The sequence below is a fragment of the Nicotiana attenuata genome, unplaced genomic scaffold (genome assembly GCF_001879085.1).
Source record: "Nicotiana attenuata strain UT unplaced genomic scaffold, NIATTr2, whole genome shotgun sequence".
Classification (NCBI taxonomy): Eukaryota; Viridiplantae; Streptophyta; class Magnoliopsida; order Solanales; family Solanaceae; genus Nicotiana; species Nicotiana attenuata.
Genome location: NW_017673735.1, coordinates 96610 through 122218, shown reverse-complemented (window position 1 = coordinate 122218; position 25609 = coordinate 96610). Strand labels below are relative to the sequence as shown.

Here is a 25609-nt window from a genome sequence, read left to right as displayed (position 1 = left end):
AAATAGTCATAGAAACATCTGTTGGAGAACCTGATTCTCTTCCAGTTGAAACAAACCAGGAACCTCTTGTTTATCCTAAGCCCTTGGAATCCATTCCACCTAGTGATGTCCCTGTTGATGAAGATGATATGGTTCTCAGTGCGCGGTTTAAGATACACAAACCAGCAGTGACTCCTGAATCCTCTTCCAAGCGATCCACTACTAGGTTGTAGCAGAAAGAGGCTTTCGAGTCTGCCTTGCAGAAAAGTAAGCGGAGTATCAAGAAAAAGAAGAAGAGGTTGATGAAATAGGGGGAATTTGTGACTGGTAAAAGCATTCCAGTGGTTGAGGTTGATGAAGATGCTGTAGAGGAACCTAGTTCCTTAGTGAAACGATCTACAAAAATCCAGAAGTTTGTGGTTGGAGCTTCGGATGAAGCTATTGAAAAACAAAGTGGAACATCTGTGAAGGGTAGCAGTAAGTCTAAGAAGGTTGTAATTGAGCAAGCCATGTTTGAAAGAGATACTGTGGGGGTTGCAAGCTGAAAGGGAAGTCTGTTGAAGGGTCTAGAAAACGAAAACGGGAAATTGTAGGGGGACCTGGTTCTACGAAGACCATACCCTGTGATAGTGGTCTTTGGCAGGAGAGATTGAGAACTCAGAAAGTCTTGTGGGGTCGTATGTTTGACCTGGCAATCTCAGAGATGGCAGGTATGAGGCAAGTTCTGGAGATGGTGGAATTTCAGCAGTGGGATCATTTGCTTCAAGAGGATGTGCCTAAGGTGTACGAAGATGCGGTACAAAACTTCTACGCATCTCTCTTCACTGTTGAGGGGGACCACATCTGTATGCTAGTAAATGGAGTAGACATTGTGCTTGACGCTTCAACTTTGGGGAAAGTTCTCCAAAAAGGGATGTCCTCAGTCAAGGCTGCTTGTGGAGCTAACTTTAGGAGAGCTATTATGAAAGAGCAAGCTATTCAGCAGGGGGAACGGGTACATAAGAAGGCACTACTTCCTGAGTATCAGCTTCTTTTTGAGCTGGTCAATAAGGTGCTTTTTACCTCGTGCTGAGAGGCGGTCTATCGCTTCAAAGTCTGATCTTGTCTTAATGGAGGCTCTTGATGAGTTTGACCCAATCAATCTGCCCACAATCATGATAGAACACATGCGAAAGGTGGCAAAATTTAAAGGTGGCAATCACGGGATTCCATACGGCTTTCTCTTCACTCGAGTGTTTAAGTTCTACAAGGTTCCTTTGGCCAATCCCAAAGTGGGCACCCATAACTCTGGAAGAGTGTGAGTGTGTAGAAAAGGTTGGTGGAAGCACCTCGACCATTTCTCAGCTGATCAATGCTCAAAATGCTGCTACCGAAGAGATCAGGAGGTTGAGGGCTTAGAATGCCATACTGGAAACTCAGCTTAGTCAAGGTGTTGGGGCACCTAGTTTTGTTAATTCTTCCCATGAAGAAGTTGCCCGCTTGACCAAGGAAAATGATGAGCTTCGCGCAAAACTGCTTGAAGAGCAGCTGTCTGCCTCCTTCTCCAAGTCTCCCTATTCTAGTACCCCTTAGAAACTTCTCAGTGACCAGTTGCCTTCTATTATAATGTTTTGTGGCTATTGTTTTCTTTTTGTATTTCTTTTTGATGGCATGTTGGATTTCACCGTTACTGCTCCTGTTTAATCAGTCCATTTTTATATCAATGAAACAACTCTTCCTTTTGCTTGTACAATGCTGTTTTCCTTTTGCTTCTCTTTTCTGTCATGTTGTGTGCACTTATGTGGCATGAGTTGGCTATGTTAGACTTCTTTATGTTGTTTGACTGCTTGTGTATTTTTTAATGATGCCAAAAGGGGGAATTATAATTGAAATTGAAATACGGGATCTGATTAAAGGGGAAGCATAAAGTCAGGGGGAACTTGTGAAGTTCCTGGTACCTCATCTGGTTATTTCTACTCTAAATTTATGTTATCAATGTCTAAGATTGTCATCATCAAAAAGGGGGAAGTTGATGGGTTTTCAATGTCTTTGCCTTATGTTTTGATGATCTAACAAACTTACTGTCAAGAACTAGATAGGGAACCTGACACACTTGGTACACATTGCAAATGAACGAATTCCAGCCTGAACTCCACCTAATGTGAACTACTGCAAGTAAAGAAAATAGAGGAACAAGACAAGGACCTAATCCCTTGGTGTTCTCTGACAGAAGTACAAGTCAACTATACAGCTGGAAAGCAACTGCAGAAAGTAACTGCCTGCAACTGTACACGCGACAGTGCAACAGTCACTTCCCATTGGGAAGAGGCGTGTACCAACCAAGAATTGACATCATCCTTGGGATGTCTTTGGTAGTATAACAACATGGTGTAAGGCATAAGATATTTACTTGAGCATTTAGTGATATTCTCTCAAGCATAAAAGATCTGATCCAGCATTGAAGTCACAAGTGTGTCAAGAACAAGAAGACAACTCCACTAAGGATCAGTTCCACAATGAGTCTATGAGTGTCCGTAGTTGAGTTGTAATCTTGTTGTTTGTTCTTCATTGTATCTCCTATCCTGCTTTCTTAGAAGCTTTATTTTAGGAAACTCAAAATCATAAACCTTCTGAGTTTGTGTTGTGACTAGAGTTAGTCATAAGTTAAAGTCTTTGTAACTAGTGAGTGACAAAGTAGCTTGTGGTAAGTGTATCACAAGTTAGTTGAGTTGAAGTCTTTGTAATTGAGTCATTACAAAGTGGCTTGTAATTGTGTGTTTATAAGTTAGTGAAGTTGAAAGCCTACAGGTGTAGGTCGTGATTTTTGTCCCCTTGAGTTGGGATTTTCCACGTAAAAAGCCCGTGTCTCATTTACTTACTGTTTTAATTAGTATTCTCAGTTGAAACTCATAGAGGACCAGGTACTCTATAGTTTGGTGGATTCATATAAACTAACATGTGATTTATTTTGAAATCCAACCTCAATTTGAGGTCTAAATTCCAATTTTACAAAATATCCTAATTCTTCCCAAACCCCCAATTTCCACCATGAAAATCCTAGATTTTAAGTTGAAATCTTATGAAATGCAATGAAAGATTGAAAGAAAATAGGTTAGAATCACTTACCAATGAATTGGGGAAGAAGGGCTCTTGGGAAAATCGCCTCTAGAATTGGGGAAGAAGGGCTCTTGGGCTCTTGGGCTCTTGGGAAAATCGCCTCTTGGGAAAATCGGCTCTTGGGAAGACCTGCACTAGAACTGAAGCATACCAGCATTGTTTCTAGTCCAAACTCACTTAGTGGCCTATCCGAAACTCACCCGAGTCCTTGGGGCTCCAAACCAAACATGCACACGAGTCCATAAACATCATACGAATTTGTTCGCGTGATGAAATTGCCAAAATAACACCTACAACTATGAATCAGACACCAAATCAAATGAAATTTTCAAGAAAACTTTAGAACTTCTATTTTAACAACCGGACGTCCGAATCACGCCAAACCAACTTCGTTTCTCACAAAATTTGAAAGACAAGTCATAAATATAGTAATGAACCTATACCGAATTACAAAAGCAAAATATGGACCCGGTATCAATAAAGTCAAACATTGGTCAAACCTTTAGATTCATAAGCCTTTAAACTTCAAAATTTCTACAAAAAGCGATAACTCGAGTTAGGGAACTCCGAATTCGATTCTAGGAATATGCCCAAGTTCCAAATCACGATACGGACCCAACGAGACTATCAAAATACGGATCCAGATCCGTTTGCTCCAAACATTGACCGAAGTCAACTCAAATGGATTTTAAAGGCAAAATTTCATACTTTATCAATCTATAACATAAAAGCCTTCCAGAAAATGACTCGGACTGCGCAATCAAATTGAGGAAGGTTAAAATGAGTTTTTTAAGATTTCAAAAAATGAAATTTAGGTTTAAAACTCTAGATGACCTATTAGGTCATCACATCATTGGAGTTTATCATAGCATTCTTAGCTTGTTCTGAAGTTGCATCAGGAATAAATTTGTATTGCTTTGAGAATCATAATTTAATAGTGTTATGTGATTTTAAAAATTAAAGTATGTAAGTTACTCTTTTATCATTAATACAAATTTCTTTTATTGTGTATGACTTGTGGTATCGAAGTTATATGAATGATTGTGGTATTAAATTAGATTTTATTATTTTGTTTAACATCTAAAAGGAAGAAAAAAGCTGATTAATTAGAGATAATTTTCCGACATTTCTAAGTATGTGTCACAAGGATGGGTATGATTTGTCGACATTTCCTTATATGTCGCACCTTGAATGAGCTATAACTCAAAATTGGTGACATTCGATAAGAGTCGTAAATAAATATCATAATTTATTTACCAACACTAATATAAATGTCAGCAATTCATTTTCTGACAATTATGGGACTTAATCGTCGTATCTTAACTTTCTTGTAGTGCATAATATAATGGCACAATTAATTAATTAGTTAATGCATCTTTCGTGTACATGGGATGTGATACATGTTATAAAAACAACATTTATTACAAATCGGTAAAACCTGAAACATTAGAAAGATTACACAATATTGAGGTTGACAATGGAATTAAAAAACCTGATGCTATTAAATTACTCATGAGAAGATTGATAAGGAGTGGCTTTAAGGTAAAGATCACCCTTTCTAGCAATAGTTATTCCAGCTAATTCAGTCAAGTTCAAGTCTCTTGGCTTCATTCCGGTTGGGAGTTTTCAGTCAAAGTGATACAGCAATTGAGCCAATGGCAAGTAAAGGTTAGCTAAACCAAATGACAGTCCCGGACAAATTCTCCATCCACCACCAAAAGGAAGAAATTCAAATTTATTACCAAAAAAATCCACAGAGCATTGCTCAAATCTCTCTGGCTTAAAGCTTTATGCATCATCCCAATATTTTGGATCTCTTCCCAATGCCCAAACATTAACCATCACTTTGGTCTTCAATGGAATAGTGTAGCCGTTTATATCTGTATCTTCCCTGCGTTCCCTTTGAACCAAAAGTGGAGATGGTGGATGAAGTCTTAAAGTTTCTTTAATAACTAACTTTAAGTATTTCAGCTCCTCCGCATCATTTTCATCAAATGTTACATTATTTTTAAAGGCTTCTCTCACTTTTGCCTGAGCTTGGTGAATACATTTGGATTCTTCATCATTTCAGCTATAGCCCATACAATTGTTGTTGATGAAGTTTTTGTTCTGGCAGCAAACATGTCCTGCAAATTAAAAATGGCCATGTTACCACATTAAATTATTTTTCTAACAAGAAATTCTTATTCTTGGTATAAAATTAAAAATATTTTAGCTATGGCAATGGATATGGGAAAGTAAGAAAAACATAGTATTGTAGTATTCAATAGTACTTACAACAATAACAACTTTGATATTGTCATTGGTGAAGGAAAATTTAAGACTTGTATCATTCATGAGTCTTAGTAGGATATCAATTAAATCTTCACCTCCTAATGCTCCATTAGTTTTCCTAGTTGCATGATTTTTTCTTGTGCTCGTTGATGACATCCTCAACAATGGCATCTACCATGAGGTGGGTATTCAGAAGTTTACGCTTCATTCCACTGAGAACATGAAGAAACTTGTATAAAAGGAAGATATCGGCAACATCAAAGCCTTCTGCTAACCCTATTACTTCTCTAATCTCTTTGGCAAATACGTCTTTCCCCTTCACTACTTGCCCAAATGCTGATGTACACGTCATGGAGCTCGCGAACCAAACGATCCTTTGTGTAAAAATAACTAGCTCACCTGAAAAAGAATCTGACCGGATAGAGTCAATGAGACGAACGACTTCATCACGTCTTATCGAGCTGAATAACTTTGATGTTTTATACTTAAATGCCACACAAAGGGGGGGGGGTGGTTTGTGTGGTGTCCAATTTTCGCGTGCACAGATAATAGAAGGACCTGGTTCTTCTACGTGTCCCTTATACTACTATTGCGAAAATAATAAATGCGAAAAATAAAGAACACAAGTATTTTTAGTGGAAAATACCCTGCTCAAAAGGTGGAAAAAACCACGACCTACTACTCAGTAGGATTTTCCCCAACACTTCATTAAATCACTGAGCCAAAACAACATTTATAAGAACTCTTTGTAAACCTAAGGATTACCTCTAATCCCATTCTAGCAACCAACCTCTAACTGTTGCGACAACTTCAAGTTAACTATAACTTAAATACTCAAAGTACCTATTACAATTACTTCTAGATAAAGCTGAAAGGTACAATATGAAAATACCTACTACAATCGAACTAGAGTAAAATACAGACACTTGGAACTGGTTCTTCTAGCTGGCTCATGTAGCTTCAGGTTCGCACACTTGAATCACACAAGAATTACTTGCAAAATGCCTTACTATTTTGCTCTAAACACACGTTTAACTTCAGCGTTTTGCGTACTTGTAAAGTGAGAACATCTTGTAATTTATAGAGTTAGTAGAATAGGAAATAACTAGAGTTCCAATGCTGTACTCTTCCTTGGTGAAAGTGTTCTAGTTAACTGCAACTTCTAACTCCTTCCTTATCTTGGATAGTGTTCTCTTTGTGTAAGGAGTCCTTCTCCTTATCAATTATGCAACCTTTTCGATCAGGAGATATCATATATGACAAGTTAAGCTTATCTCCCTCACGTGCATGTCTTATGCTTGATTCTACCCGTGTCTGTGTACACTATGGATGGACCTGGTTCATGATTGAGTTCCTTTGTCAATCTTCAAAACAAACTTCACTTGGACCAACAAATTCCCCCTTTTTTATGATGACAAACTCTGTGCTTTTGATAAGCGTAGGCCCTGTTTCAACTCAGCTCAACATCAACACAAAGTTAGAACAATTTACCTTTTTAAAGTCACTAATCATCAAGGACCATGTTAATTAGGTTATAAATATCACAGTCCAAAGTAAAAGCACAACCTAATTCTTCCTTTTGGCATCATCTAAAAGTTGCATAATTATGTGAGATAACCATATTTTAATAGAAATTACTCATGGCCACTAGGGCTACTTCAAATGCAATCACAATTTAAGCATCATCTATCAATGTAAGGATATTAGCCATCTAAGAAATATCAACAAATAGCTAGAGCAAAAGGAAATGAATTTCATTGATTGATAAGATCCTACCACAAAGCATAAAAAGAAATAAGAGCACTGGATCATGAGCAAAAGAAAAAAAATCTCGAACTGGGTCACAATTGATCTACACTAAGCTAGGAGGCTTAAGACTGGGAAGGACCGGGTTTTTGGCATTTGGCTTGGAGCAGTTTCAGCATTTCCTGAAGAATGCCATCATTCTTCTCCATCTCTTTTGCTAGCTCAGCTCTGAGAACATCTCTCTCACTCTCCACTTCAGCCAACCTCTTCTTCAGCCTAACAATCTCAGCATCCTTAGCCCCACTTTCCTGCACCAAAGCTCGCACTTTGCTGTTCACTGGTACCTTTTTGGATGAACCAGGTTCTTTGGGAGTGGTTTGAACTTCATAGTCACAAACAGTTAGAGTGTTTGTCCCAAAATGATCCTTGCTTGTACCAACTTCCCATTTCTTGATGGGTACCTTGAAATGTTCAAGTACAGCCGTGAGAATAAACCCATAGGGTGTGGCTTGAGTCTTGGTGCAGTTTAGGACCCTGTCAATAAGCTGGATGATAAATTCAGGCCAATTGATTTGCCTCCTTATCTGCCTTGGCAACACACATTTATTAAAAAATTCGAACAACACTTTTTGGGGTGGCTTCATCTCACTTTTGTAAATAGCCTTGGGCTCAAGTTCCTCTTCATTGTCACCAAACTTTATAGTAATTGCAAGGGCAGTAGGGAGATTCTCTAGACTTGGCCACTAAAATTTCTTATAATCATTGTACCCTTCAGCAGGCACACCTAAGATCACTCCCAATTCTTTATCATCAAAAGTCACGGCCACTCCCTTTACCACACTAGTGACCCTACCATCTTTGATCTTACAGTTTGTCATTAACTCTTCAGTTCTGGCCAGCCTTCCATCCATCTTAAGGACCATGTCCTTCCAACCTTGCAATTGTAACTTCTCAAGCAGCAGTAATATTCCGTCCTCCTCCATATCCTTGAGGAGTCTATTCTTCTTCTTCTTCTTCTTCTGCACTTCATTCTTCTTCCTTCACAATTTTCACTTTTCTTGATTTCAATGCAAACTTGGTTCTTTTAGCCAAAGTAGATGGCTCAGCAGACCTTGTTTTTGAAACAGACTTCTTTGAGGAAGTCTTGACTTTCTTACCTTTTGGAGTCACAACCTCCACATCTATTGTCTCCTCTTCATCTCGAAGGATCATGACCATCTCATCAATTGCAACTGCCTCAACAAGCTCAACCACCTTCTTCTTTCCCTTAGCAGCAGCTTTTATCTTACTTTCCTTGATGGGTTTTCAATGTATTGGCCTTATGCTTATGATGTTTCGATGATCTAACAAACTTATTGTGAAGAACCAGATAGAGAACCCAATACACATTTCAACTGTACTGGTCCAAATCTGAAAATCAGCAAATGGATGAACAACCACAGGGAGGAACACAACAGGGACCTGGTAACCTGGTCCTTTATGGCTCTCCGACACGAGCACAAGTCAGTGACTGTACGCAATCAATATAAAGAGAAATACAACAGGGACCTATTCCCTTAGGGTTCTCTGACAGAAGTACAAGTCAAATGCACAGCTGGAACGTAGCAGAAGAAAGTGACCATCTAGCAACTGTCACAGAAGAGAAACACAACTAGGACCTGGTTCGTTGGTGTGTCCTAACAAGAAGTAAAATGTCCACTATCCAGCTGGAACGCAACTGCCCAGAAGTGGCTGTGCAGACAGTACATCAGTCACTTCTCATCGGGAAGAAGCGTACACCAAGAGTTGACATCACTATCCATTGTGATATCTTTTGTGATAAAACAACCTGGTGCAAGACACACCACTCTTTGTACATTTAGTGATATTCTCTCAAGCAACAACAATATTCATCCGACATTGAAGTCACTAGTGTGTCAAGAACAAGAAGACAACTCCACTAAGTATCAGTTTCTTAATGAGTTTATGTACATCCGTAGTTGAGTTGTAATCTTGTTATTTGTTTGTCATTGTAATTCCTAGTTTGTTTTTTAGAAGCGTTGTCTTAGGAACAAACCAAAATTCGTAAACTTCTGAGTTTATGTTATGACTAGGGATAGTCATAAGTTTAAAGCCTTTGTAACTAGGATAGATATAGAGTGGCTTGTGGTGGGTGCATCACAAGTTAGTATAAGTCTTTGCAATAGGATTTGCAAAGTGGCTTGTAATAGGGTTTTTACAAGTTAGTGAAGTCTTCGCAATAGGATTTTGCAAAGTGGCTTGTAATAGGGAGATTGCAAGTTAGTGGAGTTAAAAGCCTACAAGAGTAGGTCGTTGCTTTTGATCCCCTTATGTGGGATTTTTTCACGTAAAAATCTCTTGCCTTCTTTACTTTCAGTCTTTACAGAATTCTAAGCATCATCTCATAGAGGACCAGGTACTCTATAGTTTGGTGGACTCATATAAACTAAAAATTGGTATCAGAGCAGGGTTCTCATATCAGGCTAACACCTAGGAAGGATCCTCAATGGCTGCTCCACCAAACTTTGAAGAAGGACAATCAACCTATAGACCTCCCAGGTTAAATGGTCAATACTATGGCTGATGGAAGACCCGCATGCATGATTTTACGATGGCAGAAGATTCAAAACTCTGGGACATTATTTGTGATGGTCCACATGTTCCCATGAAGAAGATTGAAGAAACAGGACAAATGATGCCGAAATGCAGAAAAGAGTACAACGACACTGACAGAGAAGCTGTAGAAAAGAACTATCGTGCAAAGAAAATCTTGATGTGTGACATAGGACCTGATGAGTACAACAGAGTCTCAGCTTGTGACACTGCCAAAGAAATATGGGAGGCATTGCAAACCGCTCACGAAGGAACCACTCAGGTCAATCAATCCAAGATTGACATGCCCACCCCAAATATGAGCTCTCTAGGATGAAGGATGATGAATCTATACAAGATGTGCACACTAGATTCACCTCCATCATAAATGAGCTTCATTCAGTTGGAGATGTCATTCCCAGAAACAAGCTTGTAAGGAAAATCCTCAGTGTCCTACCTGGGTCATAGGTAAGTAAGGTAGATGCCATCACTGAAGCTAAAGATCTACAAACTCTGACCATCGATGAGTTGATTGGTAATCTGAAGACATACGAGATGAAAATAAAGAAAGACAGCGAAAGAAGAGAGCCTAAGAAGGAGAAGAACCTGGTACTCAAAGCGGAAAGCAGTGACTCAAGTAATGAAGATAGTGATATGGCCTATCTTACTAAGAGATTTCAAAAGATGGTTCGAAAAAATAGTGGTATACCAAAGTGGGGCAGTTCAAGTAAAGCAAGGAACAACGATCTCTGTCACAGATGTGGAAAGCCAGGGCATTTCATCAAAGACCGCCCACTCGCGAAACAGGAGCAATACAAGCAAAATCCTGACAAAGCAGGAAAAAGGAACCTGGTTCCAGATAAAAGATTCAATCGAAAAAGTGCTGCCGACAATATTGTTAAGCAGGCTCCTGCTGCTTAGGGAGACTCATCGAGTGAATCCGAAAGGGAATCAGACGCAGAAAATAGTTCCATGATGGCCGTGGAAACTGAAGCAACGAAGTATGATTCACTGTTAGAACTGATGGCTCAGTCAGATGATGATGAAGAAGATGAAGACGATGAGGTAAACATCAGGGATGTTCAGAGAAATCTGAAATCCTACTCTTCTAAGAAGCTAAGGTCTTTATCTAATGTCCTAATTGATGCCTATTATAGCTTTATAAACGATAAAGCAATCCTGACCATAGAACTAGGAGAGGCCGAACAATCTAGAAATGATCTAGTGGTCTGTGTAGTGGACTTAAATGAGACCATAGCTAATCTTGAAAAAGAAAAGGAAGCCTTGAATGAAAGAATAACTAGTGTGGAAAATGAGAGAGACGATCTGATGGTAGTAGTTGTTTATCTAAAAGAAACAATAGAAGGCCTTAATAATGAGAAACACACCTTAGAAGAAAAAGTTGTACCTACTGAAGAAGAAAGGGATGACCTGTTAGTAATATGCACTGATCTAGAGGAAACCATTGAGGGACTCAATAGAGAACATAGGAATGTAAGTCTTGGGAAAGGAAAGGAAGTAGCCAGTGAGACGCACATCATGCTTGAAAAGGAATTAACTGTTGTGAAAACTAGTCTCTGCAGTGAACTCGAGAAGAATCAGCAACTTCAAGCTGAATTGGACAAAGTTAGAAATGATCTTGAGAAATCTCTGAAGTGGACCTGGTCCTCAAATGATGTCACTGCCATGTATCTCAACAATAGTGGAACAAGTAGGGCATCGGGTTACAAAGGGAGAAAACTCCCTACAACCCCCACAACAAGTATGTCATTGTACCTGATAACTGGCTATGTACCCACTGTGGGAACAATAGGCATTTTAAAGAAAATTGCCAGGACAGGGTTCAGTCTGCTCAGAAAAACAAAGTGTTTACTGATGAAGTGACTACTAACTAAGGACCAGGTACCACTCGCAAAAAGCGGATGTTGCCTACATGGACTAGGAAAGCCCTCATTCTTCCTTTCTATCATAACAAGGGACCCAAACTTGTTTGGGTTCCTAAATCTAACCCTTTATTTACATGAGCAGGGAACAGTGAGAGGAAGCGGACTGCGATGGACTATGGACCGTGGATGCTTAAAAGCACGCAGCTGAAAACATCTTGAATCTCTTCTCCTGAAAACCCTACAGGAAGGGAATGTATCCTTAAGAAGGAAGTGAAGGATACATTCTCAGTGAATGAAAAGGTGGAAAGGTTCTTTTGGCACTTAAGTGGGAACGTGTACTATGTGAATGGCCTGAAAAGTACAGTCACCAATCTGATAACTGGCCAAGTGGTCGCAGTGGACAAAGGAAACAAGAATATCCACTCTGATTAATTATGAATCTCCACAAGCTGGTGGTATGAGATGAGTGAAGTCGGAACCTTGGCATGAAGGATTGGTAAATGCAAGCTTCTCACCTCCGAATAAATTAACTCAGCGGAACCTGGTCCGTAGTCTGCCAAACTCAAGTGTCACCTGGACATGAGTTCACAAAACAAAGGAGGAGACTCTCGAGAGTTAATGGTTCTTGCCAAAAGGATTCAAGCAAAAACAAAAATGGGGAGGGGGAAGAAGGGATCACTCACAATTTCTCATCACCAAAGACTCCACAGGAAAATGGTATTGCTGAAAGAAAGAACGGAATCGGAAAATGCTGCATAGACAATTCTCATCGACTATGGAATCGCCAAGAAATTCTGGGCAAAAGCAGTAAATACTGCTTTCTACTTGGAGAGCAGGTGTCTGATTTGGTCCCTTCTGTATCAAAACCCACTATGAGCTGCCAAATGGAAGGAAATGCCATGTTCTTCACAACAGGAAGGATCAGCTTGGGATGCTCAATGCAAAAAGACGAGCGAAGGAATCCTTCTGGGGTACAATCCACAAAACAAGGCCTCAAAGTCTCCAACAAAGGGCACACTGAATGGTAGGAGGTGCTCATGGGGTATTCAACAAGACACCTCCTCTTGCCAAGAAAGAAATGGTGATGATCAATATGATGAACCAACTCTGGTCTCTGGGAAATATCTGAGGCTTCAAATAGGGAGGATGATAAAATGAGTAAGATGAAGGAGACTGGCGAAAGACAACGCAACATCATCCTCCACGTCTCACAAAGAACCTGGTTTTTCTATGGAAAAGAAAAGCACTTCTGGAACGGTTCACTTGTCATGATTCATGCCTCATTCTTTGGGAGACAAGGAAGCAAAACTCAATGGCCTCATCAACAACTGAAGAAGAATTTCAAAAATAAGAGGATCAAGCACATTGAAGGATGAGATCATCTTCTGAGGGTCAATATGAAGAAGGGATTGATCTGTGGAAAGTACTACAGAACAGAAGACAAAATTCCAGATATCTGCATCAAAGCCTTGAGTAGAGAATATTCGGGATCAATCAAGGTGAAGATGGGGTCACAAGAGTCTAATGAAGAACTTGATCCTCCATCAGTTGGCTATGTAAGGCACCGTCAGGTAAAGGTAGCTAAAGTATTTTCTGACCAAGCCTAACTCACATCAATACCGCTGTAGGTAAACACGCATGACGATCATAGAAGCTAAAGGTACAGTTATGAACTGCGAAGAGAGGAGCTGCTAAAACCTTTTCAAAAAAAATTGATCTGGCATCAGGTTCCTGTACCTCAGGTTAGTAGTAATATGCTTATTCTGCATGCCCTCCCAAAAATAAAAAAAAAATTTGTGTTTAACAAAATTAACTCAACTGCCACATCATCCGATTTTTTCAAAGTCTGTGTGTCATGTCTTGTCTTTCAAATCCTTTCATCCCCTCTGTACGATAACACTTTCCCACAAACCTACCGCCGTTTTCAGAACTATTCAGAACCTGTTTCTCTCTCCACTCATCATTAGCCCTTCTTCCAATAAAACTTTCTTTCGCTCTCACGGCAAGTCATGAACCTTCATCTACTTTGTACACCTGGGATCTTCTCTTCATCTCTCTCTCTACTCATCTACCAAGTTCTCATCTAATGAAGATCGAACAATCGTCTCATTCCCCCACCATTAACACCGCTCTCACTTTGGTATTATCCTTGAAATTATCCCCATAGCGTCACTATTTCACGCCTTATACCACCTTACTCACTCCTGGCTCCTCCTCCATTCCTACAGTTTTACCTTTTCTGATAAACCTTGTTTACCATCATTTTGAGAATCCTATGTCTAGTCACTCCTATTATCTCATCAAAGAACACTCAGGAAGTTTTACTCCCCAAGTGTCAGAAGCCCCTGAGGATGATGCTGATCAGTATCTGAACACCTCCATGTTGGACTTAGTGACTCTCAAGGAGTCACCAGAAAAGGAAGCAGCACATAACATAATGGCTATAGCTGCTGAGAGTCTGGTGAATGAAGGAGCATATCTTTTGTCTAAGTACCAGGGGGCAGAAAGTCTAATCCTAGAACATGTAAGAACCACAACACTCCTCGAATCCTTGGCTCATGAGATATTCTCAGAAAAACCTTCTGATGAACCTGATTCTCTTCCATGCAAACTCGCTCCTGCACCTCTTGATCACTCCAAGCTTGTAGAGTCTTCCTCCAAATCACCCACTATCAGGTCACAGTAGCAAGAGAGTTTTGAACCCACATTGCAGAAAAGTAAGAGGAGTGTCAAGTCAAGGAAAAAGAGGAAAATGAATCCAAAGGATTTTACCACTAATAAGAGTGTGTCAGTAAACCAGTTAGACAAGGATGCTCCCAGGGAAACTGGTTCCTTAGTACAACAATCTATGAAAGTTCAAAAGTCTATGGAAAAGGCATCCGATAAAACTATTGAGCAACAGAAAGGGTCATCCGTGAAGTACAGCAGCAAGTCTAAACGGAGTCAAACTGAGCTAGCCGTGTTTGAGAACAATACTGTGGGGATAGCAATTTGGAAAGGAAAGTCTGCCGAAGGGTCTAGCAAACGAAAACGGTAACCTGTTAAAGAAACTGGTTAGCTGAGGTCCATGCCCTGTGATGGGGGTCTTTGGCAGCAGAGATTAAGAACTCAGAAAGTTTTGGGGGGTCGTACATTTGATCCAGCAATTTCGGAGATGGCAGGCAGAAGACAAATTTTGGAGATTGTGGAATTTCAACAGTGGGAACACTTGTTTGAAGGAAGCATGCCTCTGGTGTACGAAGATGCAGTAAAAACTTTTTACGCATCTCTTTTCACTGTTGAGGGGGACCACATTTGTGCGCTCGTAAATGGAGTAGACATTGTACTCGAAGCTTACATTGGGAAAGGTACTCAAAATTTCGTGTGAAGGTATGTCCTCAGTTAAGGGTGTCTGCAGGGTGAACTTTAGGAGAGCTATCATGAAAGAGCAAGCTATTCAACAAGGGGAACAAGTGTATAAGAAGGTATTGCTTCCTGAGTATCAACTTCTCTTTGAACTGGTCAATAAAGTGCTCTTACCTCATTCTGAGAGGCGATCTATTGCTACAAAATGGATATGGTCTTAATGGAAGCACTTGATGAGTTTATCCCAATCAATTTGCTAGCAATAATTGTAGATCATATGCAAAAGGTGGCAAACTTAAGGGTGGGAATCATAGGTTACCTTATGGCTTTCTCCTCACTCAAGTGTTCAGATTCTAAAAGGTCCCATTGGGGAATCCCAGAGTAGGCACACGCAAGCAGACCTTCTCTAAGACCACTCTAGAAGAATGTAAATGTGTAGAAAGAGTTGGTGGAAGCATCTCGACCATTTCTCAGCTGATCAACGCTCAAAATGTAGCTTCTGAGGAAATCAGAAGGCTGAGGGCTCGAAATGCCATACTGGAAACTCAGCTCAGTCAAGCAGCTAAAGGACATGATTCTGTCAATGAGGAAGTTGCACGACTGACAAAAGAAAATGATAGACTTCGGGCTCAATTACTTGAAGAACAACTGTCTGCAAATGCTAGACTGGACCTAGTTCTCAAAACCATTGATGTCTCTTCCTCCAAGCCTCCTTCCTTTAGTGTCCCCTAGGATCCTCTTAGTGTCCAGCTATTTTTGCTCCAAAATCCTGTGGCTGCTGTTTTACATTTGTTTACTTGTTTTGGTGATGGCATGTTGAACTTAACCATTAATGCTCCTGACTTGCTCAATCCAATGTAAACATTAATAAAACAGCTCTCCTTCTTTGCCTGTACAATGCTGTGTTCCTCTGGCTTCTCTTTTCTGTCATGTCATGTGCACATATGTGGCATGAGCTAGCTGTATTAGACTTCTTTATGCTTATTACCTGCTTGTGCTCTTCTTTTTTCTGATTACCTGTTCTTCTTAATGATGCCAATAGGGGGAAAAGAAGTGTGTAGGTGAGGGGTAATATGTAATATGCTTTGTGTGTGTAAGTGAGGGAAAATCAAGTCTGAGGTTAAGAGGGAACTATCAACACAAAGGAGGGAGATCTGAGATAAAGGGGGAACTTCGTGTAGTTCTGGCATCTCATCTGGTTATTTCTGCTCTAAACAAATACTGTCCAAATCTAAGTTTGTCATCATCAAAAAGGGGAAAATTGATGGGTTTTCAATGTCTTGGCCTTATGCTTCTGATGTATTGATAATCTAACAAACTTTTTATGAAGAACCAGATAGAGAACCTGATCCACATTTCAACTGTACTGGTCCAAATCTGAAAATCAACAAATGGATGAACAACCACAACAAGGACATGGTAACCTGGTCCCTTAGGGTTCTCCGACACGGGAACAAGTGAGTGACTCTAAGCAATCAATATAAAGAGAAACACAACAGGGACATGTTCCCTTAGGGTTTTCTGACAGAAGTACAAGTCAAATGTACAAGTGGAACGTAGCAGAAGAAAGTGACCATCTAGCAACTGTCACAGAAGAGAAACACAACTAGGACCTGGTTCGTTGGTGTGTCCTGACAAGAAGTACAAAGTCCACTATCCAGCTGGAACGCAACTGCCCAGAGTGGCTGTGCAGACAGTACAACAGTCACTTCTCATCGGGAAGAAGTGTACACCAAGAGTTGACATCACTATCTATTGTGTTATCTTTTGTGATAAAACAACCTGGTGCAAGACACACCACTCTTTGTGCATTTAGTGATATTCTCTCAAGCAACAACAGTATTCATCCGGCAGTGAAGTCACTGGTGTGTCAAGAACAAGAAGAGAAATCCACTAAGGATCAGTTTCTTAATGAGTTTATGTACATCCGTAGTTGAGTTGTAATCTTGTTATTTGTTCGTCATTGTAATTCCTAGTTTGCTTTCTTAGAAGCGTTGTCTTAGGAACAAACCAAAATTCATAAACTTCTGAGTTTATGTTGTGACTAGGGATAGTCATAAGTTTAAAGCCTTTGTAACTAGGATAGTTATAGAGTGACTTGTGGTGGGTGCATCACAAGTTAGTTGAAGTCTTTGCAATAGGATTTTGCAATGTGGCTTGTAATAGGGTTTTTACAAGTCAGTGAAGTCTTTGCAATAGGATTTTGAAAAGTGGCTTGTAATAGGGAGATTGCAAGTTAGTGGAGTTAAAAGCCTACCAGAGTAGGTTGTGGTTTTTGATCCCCTTGTGTGAGATTTTTTCACGTAAAAATCTCTTGCCTTCTTTACTTTCAGTCTTTACAGCATTCTAAGCATCATCTCATAGAGGACCAGGTAGTCTATAGTTTGGAGGACGCATATAAACTAAAATTCCTCTAAGGCCTTTTCCAGTTTAGCCTTATTCTGCTTCTTCTGACTCCTTGTAGCTCTTCCTCTTGTAGGAGGAGTCTCTACAGGGATAAAAGAGGCAACCTTTCTCTTCTTGTTTTCCCTAGTAGTGCCACGAATTTTCACTCTAGAACATCCTTTCTTCTTGGGATTATAACTGCCAGTCACCCTTTCAAGTAGATATGCGAGGGTTTCCTGTTCATATGGAAAAGGTTCTTCAACATTCTTCCCTAGTCTAACCAACCCCACAGCAGCTTCTCCAGACTCACTTCCCCGTGTTTCTCTCACAGTCTCCTTTTCTCCATCAGTTTTTCACCCCAAACTACCATAGCACTTGATTCTTTAGTTAAGCCAACAGGAGTGGGTGAAAATTCAGCCACTCCTTTTCCTATTCCCCTCACTTTACTTCGAGCACCCTCTGTCTCTTTTTCTTTTCTCTTTTTATTTTTACAACCCACCTTTCCAGACTCAGTAGTTTTAACACCTGCCATAGATCCTACTAGAACATACCTAGTCTCCAAATTGGTAGCAACCTCAAAAATAGTTTCAGGGGTAACTTTAGGACCAGACGTTACCTGCTCTGTCTCAGAAGAAATAGTTTCCTTTCCCGCAGTTGCATACTTGAATGACTCATCATATTTCTGGGGTTCTTCTTCCCTACCTGCTTTCAATTTTTCATTCTTGATTTGCTCTCTACCAGCAACAACCTTGCGAGCCATCATTTTTACCCTTCCTTTCTTAGAGAAGGAAGTAGTCGAATGTGTATCAGATGATGTGGGTGAGGTTTCCATGGGTGGTGATGAGGGATTATGATGAGGGATTATTAGAGGTGTTAGCCATTTCTTTGCGTGGGAGTAAGAAAAGAAAGTGAGTTTTAGTGTGTTTGGATGATGAGAAAAGATGATGAGTAGTTTGACGGCTTGAAAAGTTTAAGTAAAGAAGACACTAAGCCTAATCAATTTAAAGAGGAGTGTTTAATTGGGTAACGACGATGTCTCGAAGTCTAATCAAACTGAATTTCTATTTTGAAAAGACGTTCGAGAGATTCCCTAGAATCTAGGCACTTAATGCGGTTTGGACTCCCTTTTTGAACGAACTGGTCCATTTTGTAACAGATAAGTACAAAGGGGTTTGGTATTGAATGGAACTTTTCTCTTAATCATGATCCAAATATAGTTACATCAATCTATGCAAAGGGGAGAATACGTACCAAATAATCTTGATGAACCAAGTTCTTTACTGAAAAATCTCTTGTGTAAGTCTAAATTTTCCAAGAAAATAGAGATAATATCTGATGGGTTTTTAATGTCTTGGCCTTATGCGTCTTATGATTTGATGATTTAACAAACTTGTCGTGAAGAACCAGATAGAGAACCTGGCAATCTGGCCCACAGGGAATATACTTCATGTCACCTTGTTGAAGTATGAAATTAGCATATCGATGAACAACCACAGGGAGGAACACAACAGGGACCTGGTAACCTAGTCCCTCAGGGTTCTTTGACAGAAGTACAAGTCAAATACACAGCTGGAACGTAGCAGAAGAAAGTGACCATCTAGCAGCTGTCACAGAAGAAGTACACAACTAGGACCTGGTCTGTGGTGTGTCCTGACAAGAAGTACAAAGTCCACTATCCAGCTGGAAAGCAACTGCCCAAAAGTGGCTGTGCAGACTGTACAACAGTCACTTCTCATTGGGAAGAAGCGTACACCAAGAGTTGACATAACTATCCATTGTGCTATCTTTTGTGATAAAACAACCTGGTGCAAGACACACCATTCTTTGTGCATTCAATGATATTCTGTCAAGCATAACAATGTTCATCCTGCATTGAAGTCACTGGTGTGTCAAGAACAAGAAGACAACTCCACTAAGGATCAGTTTCTTAATGAGTTTATGTACATCCGTAGTTGAGTTGTAATCTTGTTGTTTGCTCTTCATTGTATTTCCTAGTTTTCTTTCTTAGAAGCGTTGTCTTAGGAACAAACCAAAATTCGTAAACTTCTGAGTTTATGTTGTGACTAGGGATAGTCATATGTTTAAAGCCTTTGTAACTAGGATAGTTATAAAGTGGCTTGTGGTGGTTGCATCACAAGTTAGTTTGAAGTCTTTGCAATAGGGTTTTTGCAAAGTGGCTTGTGGTGGTTGCATCACAAGTTAGTTTGAAGTCTTTGCAATAGGGTTTTTTCAAAGTGGCTTGTAATAGGCAGATTGCAAGTTAGTAGAGTTAAAAACCTACAAGAGTAGGTCGTGGTTTTTTGATCCCCTTGTGTGGGATTTTTCCACATAGAAAATCACTTGTCTTCTTTACTTTCAGTCTTTAATGCATTCTAGGCATCATCTCATAGAGGACCAGGTACTCTATAATTTGGTGGACTCATATAAGCTAATAATTGGTATCAGAGCGGGTTTCTTCTATCAGGCTAACACCTAGGAAGGATCCTCAATGGTTGCTCCACCAAACTTTGAAGAAGGACAATCAACCTATAGACCTCCCAGATTCAATGGTCAATACTATGGCTGGTGGAAGACTCGCATGCTTGATTTTATGATGGCAGAAAATTCAGAACTGTTGGACATTATTTGTGATGGTCAGCATGTTCCCATGAAGAAGATTGAAGAAATAGGACAAATGGTGCCGAAAGGCAGAAAAGAGTACAACGACATTGACAGAAAAGCTGTAAAAAAGAACTATCGTGCCAAGAAAATCTTGATGTGTGGCATAGGACCTGATGAGTACAACAGAGTCTCAGCATGTGACACTGACAAAGAAATATGGGAGGCGTTGCAAACCGCTCACGAAGGAACCACTCAGGTCAAACAATCCAAGATTGACATGCTCACCATAGAACATGAGCTTTTTAGGATGAAGGATGATGAATCTATACAAGATATGCACACTAGATTCACCTCCTTCATAAATGAGCTTCATTCACTTGGAGATGTCATTCCCAGAAACAAGCTTGTAAGGAAAATCCTCAGTGTCCTACCTGGGTCTTAGGAAAGTAAGGTAAATGCCATCACAGAAGCTAAAGATCTACAAACTCTGACCATGGATGAGTTGATTGGTAATTTGAAGACATACGAGATGAAAAGAAAGAAAGACAGCGAAAGAAGAGAGCCTAAGAAGGAGAATAACCTGGTACTCAAAGCGGAAAGCAGTGCTCAAGTAATGAAGATAGTGACATGGCCTATCTCACTAAGAGATTTCAAAAGATGGTTCGAAGAAATGGTGGTATACCAAAGTGGGGCAGTTCAAGTAAAACAAGGAACAACGATCTCTGTCAAAGATGTGGAAAGTCAAGGCATTTCATCAAAGGCTGCCCACTCGCGAAACAGGAGCAATACAAGCAAAATCCTGACAAAGTAGGAAAAAGGAACCTGGTACAGATAAAAGATTCAATCGAAAGGGTGCAGCAGACAATATTGTTAAGCAGGCTCTTGCTGCTTGGGGAGACTCCTGGAGTGAATCCGAAGGGGAATCAAATGCAGAAAACAGTTCCATGATGGCAGTGGAAACTGAAGCAACGAAGTGCGATTCACTGTTCGCGCTGATGGCTCAGTCAGATGATGATGATGAAGAAGATGAAGACGATGAGTTAAACTTCCGGGATGTTCAGAGAAATCTGAAATCCTATTCTTCTAAGAAGCAAAGGTCTTTATCTAATGTCCTAATTGATGCCTATTATAGCCTTATAAACGATAAGGAGATCTTGGCCATAGAACTAAGAGAGGCAGAGCAATCTAGAGATGATCTAGTGCTCTGTGTAGTGGACCGAGATCAGACCATAGCTAATTTTGAAAAAGAAAAGGAGGCATCTTGGAATTCTTCTCATTCAAAGCCCTGCAGGAAGGGAATGTATCCTCAATTAAAAAGGAAGTAGAGGGTACATTCTTGGCGAATGTAAAGTTGGAAAGGTTCTTTGCCACTCTGGAACTCAGTTGGGAACGTGTACTATGTGAATGGTCTGAAGTACAGTCTCTTGAGTGTTTCTCAAATCTGTGATAGAAGAAACAAAGTAGAGCTCTTATCAAGAAGTGTGCACAGTTACCAATCTGATAACTGGACAAGTGGTCTCAGCGGACAAAGGAAACAAGAATATCTACTTTCTTGACTATGAATCTCCATAAGCTGGTGATATGAGATGGGCGTAGTCGGAATCATTGGCATGAAGTATTGGTATATGCAAGGTTCTCACTTCTGAATAAATTAATGCAGAGGAACCTTGTCTGTGGTCTGCCAAACTCAAGATTCACCTGGACACTGGTTCGAAAAACAAAGGAGGGGGCTTTTAAAGTATGAATGGACCTTATCAAGTAGATTTAAGTAAAGACAAAATTGAAGGAGAACAGATCAGATCCGACCACGGGACAGAATTGAACATCGCCAAGAGTTTCTGGGCAAAAGCAGGAAATGTTGATTCCCTACTTAGTGAACAGGTGTATGATCGGGTCCATCCTGAATCAAAGGCAACTCATCTGGGGCTTCAAATAGGGAGGATGATAAAATGAGTAAGATGAAGGAGACTGGAAAAAGACAACGCAACATCATCCTCCACGTCTCACAAAGAACCTGGTACGTAACCTACTACCACTGAAGCTGAAGGAAGAGTGGAGATGCAACTCATGGCACTCCACAAGCAACAGAACACAAAGTGTGGGGAAATCAAATTAACCTCCAAATCTCCCTCATCAATCAAACTTCTGTTTCAAATTGGAAAACCAAAGGCTCCTATCTACGTGACAAGTCAATCACCTTCTTTTATTCTAGAGTTAGATAAGCGTGCAATCTTTTGAAAAAGGAGGGATTTTTTTTAGCCCCTTCTGTATCTTCACTTCAAAATAAAATCCAAAGTGTAAGTCCGTGGGAATCCTACTTGAAGGCTGCCCATAAAAGTTTGAAATACCTCAAAGGAACTCAGGACCTGGTCTTGTGTTACCCCTCAGATGAAAGTGTTCTTAATCCTGTTGGCTATGATGATGGTAACTTTGCAGCTTTTTCTGGGAAAGAAAGGCCTTTCTGGAACGGTTCACTTATCATGATTCATGCCTCGTCTTTTGGGAGACAAGGAAGCAAAAATCAGTAGCCTCATCCACAACTGAAGAAGAATTTCAAACAACAAGAGGATCAAGTACATTGAAGGGTGAGATCATCTTCTTTGGGTCACTATGAAGAAGGGTTTGATCTGTTGTAAGTATTACAGAACAGAAGACCAAATTCCAGATATTTGCATCAAAGCCTCGAGTAGAGAATATTCTGGATCAATCAAGGTGAAAATGGGGTCACAAAAGTCTAATGAAGAACCTGATCCTCCATCAGGCGGATATGTAAGACACCGTCGGGTAAAGGTAGCTAAAGTGTTTTCTGACCAAGCCTAACTCACATCAATACCGTTGCAGGTAAACACGCATGACGATCATAGAAGCTAAAGGTACAGTCATGAACTGCGAATAGAGGAGCTGCTATAACTGTTTAAAAAAAATTAATCTGGCATCAGGCACCTGTACCTCAGGTTAGTAGTAATATGCTTATTCTGCATGCCCTCACAAAAACAAAAAACAAAATTTTTTTGTGTTTAAAGAAAATTAACTCAACTGCCACATCATCCGGCTTTTCAAAGTTTGCGTGTCATGTCTTGTCTTTCAAATCCTTTCATCCCCTCTGCACAGTAACACTTTCCCAAAAACCTACCGTCGTTTTCAGAACCTGTTTCACTCTCCACTCCTCATTAGCCCTTCTTTCAATAAAACCTTTTTTCTCTCTCACGGCATGTCATGAACCTTCATCTACTTTGTACAGCTGAGATCTTCTCTCCATCTCTCTCTCTCTACTAGTCTACCAAGTACTCATCTAATGGAGATCGAAAAATTTGTCTCATTCCCCCACCATTGACACCGCTCCCACTTCTTTATTATCCTCGAAATCATCCCCAGAGCGTTACTATTTCACGCCTTCTACCACCCTAACCACTCCTGGCTCCTCCTCCATTCCTATAGTTTTCCCTTTTATGATAAACTCTGTTTACCATCATTTTGAGAATCCTATGTCTAGTCACTCCTATGATCTTATAAAAGAATACTCAGGAGGTTTTACTCCTCAAGTGTCAGAAGCCCCCGAGGATGATCCTGATCAGTATCTGATTTCCTCCATGTTGGACTCAGTGACTCTCAAGGAGTCACCAGAAAAGGAAGCAGCACATAACATCATGGCTATAGCTGCTGAAAGTCTGATGAATGAAGGAGCATATCTCTCGTCTGAGTACCAAGGGGAAGAAATTCCATCCCTAGACGATGTAAGAACCACAGCACTCCTCGAGTCCTTGGCTCATGAGATATTCTCAGAAAAACCTTCTGATGAACCTAATTCTCTTCCATGTAAACTCGCTCCTGCACCTCCTGATCACTCCAAGCTTGTAGAGTCTTCCTCCAAATCACGCACTCTCAGGTCTCAGCAGCAAGAGAGTTTTGAATCCACATTACAGAAAAGTAAGAGGAGTGTCAAGTCAAGGAAAAAGAGGAAAATGAATCCAAAGGATTTTGCCACTAATAAGAGTGTGTCTGTAAACTAGTTAGACCAAGAAGCTCCCAGGGAACCTGTTTCCTTAGTAGAACACTCTATGAAAGTTCAAAAGTCTATGGAGAAGGCATCCGATGAAACTATTGAGGAACAAAAAGGGCCATCCGTGAAGTACAACGGCAAATCTAAAAGAGGTCAAGCAGAGAAAGCCATGTCTGAAGATGATACTGAGGGGTTAGCAAGCTGGAAAGGAAAATCTGTTGAAGGATCTAGAAAACAAAAAAGGGAAACCGTTAGAGAACCTGGTGCCCTAGGTACAATGTCCAGTGATAGAGGTCTTTGGCAGCAGAGACTAAGAACTCAAAAAGTCCTGTGGGGTCGTACATTTGACCCAGCAATTTCTGAGATGGCAGGTATGAGGCAAATTCTGGAGATCGTTGAGTTTCAGCAATGGGAGCACTTGTTACAGGAAAGCATGCCTCTGGTGTACGAAGATGCGGTGCAGAGCTTTTACGCATCTCTCTTCACTGTTGAGGGGGATCACATTTGTGCGCTAGTAAATGGAGTAGACATTATACTCAATGTTTCAGCATTGGGAAAGATTCTCAGAATCCCATGTGAAGGGATGTCCTCAGTCAAAGGTGTTTGTGGTGTCAACTTTAGGAGAACGATCATGAAAGAGCAAGCTATTCAGCAGGGGGAACAGGTGTATAAGAAGGTATTGCTTCCTGAATATCAGCTCCTCTTTGAATTGGTCAATAAGGCACTCTTACTTCGTTCTGAGAGGCGGTCTATTGCTACAAAGTCGGATATGGTCTTAATGGAATCGCTTGATGAATTTGTTCCAATCAATCTTCCAGCAATCATGATAGACCACATGCAAAAGGTGGAAAACTTTAAAGGTGGAAATCATGGATTACCATATGGCTTTCTCCTCACTCAGTTGTTCAGATTCTACAAGGTCCAATTGGGGAATCCTAGAGTAGGTACATGCAAGCAGACCTTTTCTAAGACCACTCTAGAAGAATGTGAATGTGTAGAAAGAGTCGGTGGAAGTGGAAGCATATCGACCATTTCTCAGCTGATCAACGCTCAAAATGTAGCTTCTGAGTAGATCAGAAGGCTGAGGGCTAGAAATGCCATACTGGAAATTCAGCTCAGTCAAGCAACTAAAGGACCTGATTTTGTCAATGAGGAAGTTGTACGACCGACAAAGGAAAATGATAGACTTCGGGCGCAATTACTTGAAGAACAACTGTCTGCAAATGCTAGACTGGACCTGGTTCTCAAAACCATTGCTGTCTCTCCCTCCAAGCCTCCTTTCTTTAGTGTCCCCTAGGATCCCCTTAGTGTCTAGCTATTTTAGCTCCAAAATCCTGTGGCTGCTATTTTACTTTTGCTTACTTGTTTTTGTGATGGCATGTTGAACTTAACATTACTGCTCCTGACTTGCTCAGTCCATGGTAAACATTAATATAACAGCTCCCCTTAATTGCATGTACAATACTGTGTTCCTATGGCTTCTCTTTTCTATCATGTTGTGTGCACATATGTGGCATGAGCAAGTTGTGTTAGACATCTTTATGCTTATTACCGGCTTGTGCTCTTCTTTTTGCTAATTACCTGTTCCTTTTAATGATGCCAAAGGGGGGGGAGGGGGAAGCAAGTGTGTAGGTGAAGGTGAGGGGTAATATGCCTTTTGTGTGTAAATGAGGGAGAATCAAGTCTGAGGTTAAGGGGTAACTAT

The 25609-nt window shown here is 40.4% G+C and overlaps 1 pseudogene; it reads right to left on the bottom strand.

Moving 5' to 3' along the window:
- Positions 1 to 1215: 1215 nt before the first annotated feature.
- The window catches only part of LOC109217136, a 53691-nt pseudogene continuing 29297 nt past the window's right edge, over positions 1216 to 25609 (bottom strand).